Source organism: Aquila chrysaetos, chromosome 1, assembly GCF_900496995.4.
Source record: "Aquila chrysaetos chrysaetos chromosome 1, bAquChr1.4, whole genome shotgun sequence".
Classification (NCBI taxonomy): Eukaryota; Metazoa; Chordata; class Aves; order Accipitriformes; family Accipitridae; genus Aquila; species Aquila chrysaetos.
This window is the reverse complement of record NC_044004.1, coordinates 13011982-13019939: the sequence shown is the minus strand read 5'-3', so window position 1 is coordinate 13019939 and position 7958 is coordinate 13011982.

Here is a 7958-nt window from a genome sequence, read left to right as displayed (position 1 = left end):
GTAAATTGTATATCTTTCTGGCCCTAATTTAGGAAACCACTTTAATGCATGATTAAAACCCAGTGAAATCAAGATCTCAGCACACATTTAAGGCTTAGCCTACACTTCAGTGTTTAAAAGAGCAGTTTAACAACATGCATTCCTGAAGGAATATTTATCATGGTAAACCAGTATTTCCCTGTGATTGGGACGCAGTCTCTAGGGAATCCACCAAAAGAGATCTAAGAGATCATGAGACACTGAAAAATTTATTAAATAACACTGAGACAACTTAAATATTTAACTTCTGTGAGGTCTGACATAGTAAGTTTGGTAGCTCCACCCTTTTCATACCCTGCAGGTGACTCTTGGCATTATCTCAGTGCTCCACAACCCACACTCCCTTATCATTCACCGTCAAGAATTCAGTCAATCTCTTGAAACATGCATGGAAATGATGTACGCATATACTGAGAAACACAGCAAGGTACTGTTCAGCACTCCTATCTGAAAAAACAGTATAATTTATAGGCATGAATACATACTAGCATATACATGTACATTTATGGATTTCTGCTTTTACTTTTATGAACCTGTGCAACAAACTTTGCAACACCATTATTTTTTTCTTCCCAGGGGAGTAAGGAATTTGTGTATATTAACCAGGTAAACATAGATTCATCTCTATATAGTGTCTTCTCTGACATTTTGCTAAACTGAAAAATTGGCTGCATCATTGTTATTCTGTGCTTTCCAGAAGTCCACAACTGAACTGTCAGCATGCTGGAGGTGAGAAACCATTAGAACCTTACATATGTGCTATACCCTGTCAAAGTGTGGCAGAGCTCGTATGGTCCTTCCCCAGATCCCTTCCAGGCATTGGGGCTTAAAGGTTATGTTCCCTTCTGGAAAACCACGTGTACCCCATTTTGTTTAACTAATGCTTTATCTTCAGAAGCAGGTTTTCCAATACAATGTAAATATAAACATTCTGCTGTGACTTCCTGTGGACTCCCTTATATTATAGTGTACAAATGGCTTTTTTGATTTTCTGATGTCACATGGAAAAGGGACCGAAAGTGGAAGAAAAAACCCTTATACAAGATGAAAGGAGTATTCATAGCTGTATGTGGTAAACCTTTCCCACAGAGACAACTTAAATTATGAAGCTTATTTTTTTCATTGGCATTACATTAATTTCTTACTGAGACATTTAGTGACTGCAAACAGCAACTGATATTGTCTGCAAATATGATACACTATGTGGGTGTTGTGAAAGCTAAATATAGCTCACAAGACAATTCCTCTCGTACTATCGCTACCATCTTGTACAATCTTGGAGTGGAGATGAAAGGAAGTGACTAATTCAGGAGGTGCATGAATCTCAGCAGAAGTTGCTGCTTCCACATGAAGGAGTGGTTTGCCATCGCTCGGCAAGCAGAGACTAGTGTTTTTGTCCAGCAGCAGCTCCAGGGTTTAAAGAGTGGAGAGTGCAGGTGCATGAACCTCTGATAAACCTTCTCAGCTCCTTCTGGGAATGGGTTGCTGCTGCAATAATGTTATCACAAGAGCCTGTCTGTAGAGACTTCTGCCGCTGTTGTGTGTCAGTGCAGAAACGTGTTGGTACAACCTCTCTATTCAGCCCTGGGAAGGCTGAGAACCTGGTGAGACCAGTGGGAAGACTGAGCTTCTACTCAGTGGAGCAGCACCATGCTGTCCACTATACCTATGATACTGCACTCTTGACAGGTGATAAATCATGTCAACCTCCTTAGCTGCCATAATGTTTCTGTTGTAATTATATCTATGTATCTATTTATTGTGATGTTTTATCTTGCAGGTTTTAAATATGATGTATTAAAACATGGTGCAGTGCAATCCAAATGCAATGAGGCAAGTAACTGTAAAAGCCAAAATTAGGATACAGAGAACAATGTATTTCAAATTAAGTGGGAACAAGATTACTTGTTAGCTGAAAATAATGAGCACCTTCAGTGCCTTATGTGCATGCAAATGATAGGTGTGCCAAAGGAATATAATATCAGCTGACATTACAAAACCTACCACCATGAAAAAATAAGAGAAGTGCACTGGAGAACCTAATCATTACAGAATTAAAAGAAACTCCCCCCAAAATCAACATCACAAGCAAAGAAGCATGCTGATTTAAAATGTCACTGCATAAACTCAAAACCGGGCTGCCCCAGATAAGACATGCCTCAAGTGAACCCCTGAAATGGGATGGTGAGCCAGAAAAAGGTATGCAGTTAAAATGTTCTCTGCATCTATGGCTAAAAAAAAATTAACAAATCATGGAAGCTTGTTATCATCCCATGTAACTATAGAAAGCAGAATAGTTGGTGCAAACAATCACATGCTCAAAATTTGAGACCAATCACAGAAAAATGTAAGCACTTATCATTGACTTTGGATGAGACCACTAACAGCAGTGAAACCAGGCAGTTATTAAATTTCAGCTGAGCTATTTCTAAGGTTTTCTTTGTAAAACAAATGGGGCAGTACTTTTACCGTACATTGGAAGTACTTCTTTCTACCACTAGCTCATGTAACAGTTTTCAGAACTCCCTTGTCACAAATAGTGACAAGAAGTGACTGTCTAGAAAAGTCAGTTAATGAGTTTGCTGAAAAGAAACTGCAGCTGAATACCTCACTTTCACTGCACAATACATTACCAGACAGTTGGTGGTAAATCTATGAAACAAGGAACATGAAGACTAGTATCATATATATTGTTAACCTCATTCACAGAAGTAATACTGCACAGACACACAGAAAATGTATCAGATATCTGAAGGAGCTGAAGCCAAACTATGGGAATTTACCCCCTCATTCAAAAGTTGGTGACTGTAAGCAGAGAGGCTGCCTTCTTCACTTTTCCAAATCTGCATGTATGAAGATGAGAGAGCAAATAACACATTTCAGTTATAAGAGCTTATCTCTGCTCATTGGTCTTCCTACCAGCTTTGTAATAGCTCCAGTCTGCATGGTGCCTAAAATCTGAGAGCTATTCAGGTCACATATTATCCATGGAAGAGCTTAAAATTTACTAGAGTTTCCATGTCGGACTGCAAAATTTTCTACAAAGACACACACACACTTAAAAGTATCCCAAACTGAACTCTTAAAGCTGTAATTGAGAAAGAAGTGCCTAAACTCATCCCTAGAGAGCCCATTCCCACACCTAGCATCCATGAATAGCACTGAATTTAGCTCAAAATCCATTTAGTACTCCCAGCTGACATTAAGCACTCTTATCCCGCCTGTGGAGCGAGCTCTTCCAGAAGACTGCTCTAAGCAGCAGTATAGAGAATAGCTTAGGATGAGGTCCATATCCTCCCTCCTTTTAACTCTCAGTAACTCACTCATGAGATAGAGATAGTATTTACATTTTGCATTACAGAGTTAGGTAAACTGCATACATATAAATGGAAATAGAGTTTGAATTCCAAGACTTTTAGACTTTTCATTTTAAAGGAGTATCTTCAGCAACAAGATATAGGGAGTTTGGGTCTGGTTTTATACCCTTCTTGGTTCTGCCTTTCCTTTCTGAACAATAACCTAGTTGCAAAAAGAGGGATGGAGAGTGGCCTGTATCCTAGGGCATTCTACCATTTGCTCATTCCTTTGGAAAATCAGAATCGGTGGGTTCAGCTTACTCAAGACTGAAAAGGTCCTAGAAGAAACATTTCTGTCTTCTAAGACAAATGCACAAATCAACAGATTATTGTGCACAGGGCTGCCACAGCTATGTCCTCCACTGGTACCTGCCTGCTCTGAAGACACAAAACAGTATTTTGAACTCTGAAGTTATGTCTACAGTGGCATATAAACCAAGACCAGGGTATGGACTTGAACACAGGACTACGTAGTACTTTACTTAACTGTTAGCACAGTTGGCCAATAACCACTGTCTAGCATCATCTGGAGTAGCACATGCCAAGAACCATCCCCGACAGGAAACCTGGATATAGCCACACTGCTTTGGGGGAGTGAGGAGAGAAGAAAGTGCAGTCATGTGGATGTGAAGTGGGGGCCTCTCACGACCCCTACTTACTTGTAAAAATGTCTTGTTGTCTAGAGTTATTTCTGGCAAAGCCAAACCTGCTGTCTTTTCAGATGGTTTTCAATAGAGTTTTCTACTGATGAGCTCTAAGCAGTTCTCCATTTCAGTATAAGGGAGCCCTGGATCACCTGGCAGCCCTAAGCAGTCGGGGGAGATATCATGGTTTAACGCCAGCCAGCAACTAAGAACGACACAGCCGCTCAATCACTTCCACCTCACCCAGTGGGATGGGGCAGAGAATTGGAAGGAAAAAGGTAAAACTCATGGGTTGAGATAAGAACAGTTTAATAGAACAGAAAGGATGAAACTAAAAATGATAATAATAACAATAATAAAATGACAATACTAATAAAAGGATTTGAATATACAAAACAAGTGATGCACAATGCAATTGCTCATCACACACTGACAGATGCCCAGTTAGTTCCGAGCAGCAATCCACCCCTCCCCAGCCAACTCCCCCCAGTTCCTATACTGGGCATGATGTCACATGGTATGGAATATCCCTTTGGCCAGCTTGGGTCAGCTGTCCTGGCTGTGTGCCCTCCCAACTTCTTGTGCCCCTCCAGCGTTCTTGCTGGCTGGGCATGAGAAGCTGAAAAATCCTTGACTTAGTCTAAACACAATTTAGCAACAACTGAAAACATCAGTGTGTTATCAACATTCTTCTCATAGTGAACCCAAGACAACACTGTACCAGCTACTAGAAAGAAAATTAACTCTGTCCCAGCTGAAACCAGCCAAAGCAGAGAAGCCTGTGCCACATACAGATGCCCTGAATCCCTTTTTACAAGGGCTTATAGTTTCTCACTGACTGCATAAGAAACATTGCCTTAATATTTTTTGGCACAGCAATGCTTCAATTCCAGATATGGAAATCACTTCTATGCACAACAGTGGAGCATGGAATTTTCAGCTTGTTTCTTAAGGGTATAATTTCCTACCTGAAAAACTTTGCTATGAAGTCCTGTTTGGTGTAAAGAAACACATGCATCTGTGAAAGTATGCTCCCAGGAATAAAAATCTGTAAAATCAAAATATTGCAACAAGCCAGAAAGCAATGCCCTTGGCTGCCAATTCTTATTCACTGCTGTGAATATTGACATTGACATTTAGGAAGAAAATACGTGTTCTGAGAAATAAACTACTCTTTTATTTAATGATACTGCATTCATTTTACCCCTTTAACAACTAAAGTCCAAGAGATCCATCTCATAGGATTCTACTTCCATCTGTGATCTGTAGTTTTGGCCCAAACCTGGCATCTAATACTCTCCTCTGACACACCGCCACTGGATTAGTTTGGTCTTTAGTGCCTCCTCCTTGTGTTATCTTATCACAGTAGGTTCAGGATTTAGCTCTATCTGGGCCTACAATCAGCCTCAAAGAGAGAAAAATGTTGCTTTCCTAGGGGAAATGACCTCTGGCTTACCTACACCTGGAAAAGCTGGCTGGGTCTAGACATTTAACCATTCCTTTATTTCATGACCTCCTCAACTGTCGAAGCATGTGAAGTTTTTCAACATCAAGACAGAAATTTTCATTCAGCCAGTTAAAGCTATGCCTGCTTTTTTGTCCCTTGGCAGTTGATATTGAAATATTATCAAACTCAAGAGACACACCTATTTCAACACAAAATCCTAATGAAACCAGAAAACAAGTAATATTCATGTCAACAGAGATAACTTCCTTGAGAGAAAACACCTTTGTAATATAAATACATAAATTGGCCTTGGAAAGAGAGATAGTTTTTTTTCCCATTAACAAGTTCCAGTGAGTAACTCTTCAAATGAGCGCCTAAATATCATTCAGTTGGAATTACAAGCCAAAATATCATGAAAGATATTTTAGAGAGCTTATCAGTGTAGTTGCAAAGTATTGAAATATTAGCTACTTCTTGACAGAAAAATACCCTTTCCCTCTCTTGTGCTGCTCAGTGCTTTCTATTTCAGGCTGACAGCCCTGTAGTCAATCACGGTAGCTAGAAATCTCTCCTTAGTGCAGTTACAGGTTTGGAAATGCAGGTACTAGATCTCAGCAGTATTTCCAAATAATTTTTTTCTAAGATCAAAATAGTAATTTTTTTGGTTGGGTTTCAATACCCTTTTTTAAATGCTGCTTTTGTCAAACTTGACTTTTTTCCCTATCCTATATGAACTCTTTGTAATAGCTGCTGGCATTAATCAGCCACTCTTAATGGTTCTTCTATCTATGGAATTAGTTATTTTTAATGGCAGCACTTCCCAGCTTATCAGTTCTATCAGAAAGCAGCAATGGCCATTTTTCCTTCTGCTCCCACACAGATAAAACAGTTAGTTCACGCACACAAAAGTATATAGAACAAACATAAGATTATTACAGCCTATAAGTCACGCATACAGATTCCCTTACCTGCCACAGCTTTCAAAACATGTATTTTTTTTTTTAAAGCATCTGAAAACATGCACTCTTTTTGCTTTGCAGTTTTTACCATGGGATCAGATAAGAAAGCTTTTTTGATCAGTCAAAACATAATGTCAGAGTGCCAAGACAATAAGGCATTAATACACAAAGAATCTTTTCTTTTACTGGGGTCTGCAACAGAGTATCATGTTAAGAAAATGCTGATGTATTGGATGAAAAGGATAATACCTTCGATGCAACTACTTTAAGAACTCGATACATTTTCATGTTTCGTTCACTTTTTGTTTCATATAGATCATTAATAAAGATGGAATGACTCTTTTAGTATATTCATTCCAAAATCTGTGGCCAGATCGTCAGCTAGTATAATGCAATCAACTCTGTTTTCAGCATTTTCACTGACTGAGAATATGGCCAATATCTGAAAAAAACGTTTGGTGGAATTAGTGTGGAACAATAATTGTATTTCTGACGAGTAAGGCAAGGATTGGATGCTGATGCTGCAGGCTACTCAAGGATGGTTAATTGTATTCATGAACTATTTGTAAGACAGCAAGCTGCCAAAACCTCAGACATTTCCAACATGGTAATTCTGGAATGCTGTAGTAAATAGGAAAAAACAGATGTCATAATGTGTTTCATCTAGTTTAAAACTTAACATGTAATTAACTTAATGGCTTGACAATAGCTGATGTAGCAACAAATATAATGCAATTAAATTAGTACCTCATTATGACATCAAATTCTTCTACATATGCATTACAAAAAAAAGATCAGATTTTGAGATATTGGTATACTTTACAGTGACTAACTGTCCTTAAAATGCAATTTGTATTGTTTCATCCCTTGTGAAAATTATCTCATTTTTATAACACTGTACTTTCTGTACTCTTTTCATTACACCACTAGTGAAAGCTGTTCCTTGGTTTACTGTTTCCAATGCTCTATCTAGGTACTTGGACTTCTACATTCATTATGTAGCATAAAGCTTTCATTTTCTTTATCTTTTGTGCTGCTTGGCTGCTTGTCCAAAGTGGTGTAGGCAATTATCGCTGTTCTTTCACATCTTCTCTAGTATTTCTTACAGTAGACTTCGGGTGGTCTGTTTTATGCACACAGCAGCATGTTGAGACAGAGTCCTGTTCATGTATTATTTTGGACTTCCCAAAGGTTTCTCAGGGTATTATTAGGGTTTCCCAATTGTTAGTACTGCAGGATGAAAAAGGGTAAGAGTACACTGAAGCAGAATAACTTTAAAAAAAATGTAGGATCCCAAAGAAATACCAACACCAAGCCCAGCCATTCTTGTTACAGAACAGCAGTGCCTGACCTGCCATTTCTGTGACAGTTTCATATGTGTGGTTTGTGTTCAAAGAAAGCAAAATAACATTTTGAGGTTATAGCGATAGGGTTGTATTAAACAGAAAACAATTTTACTTTGAATTTTGTAATTGATTTTTCAAGTGACTCAGATCTTCCAAACTCACCATGC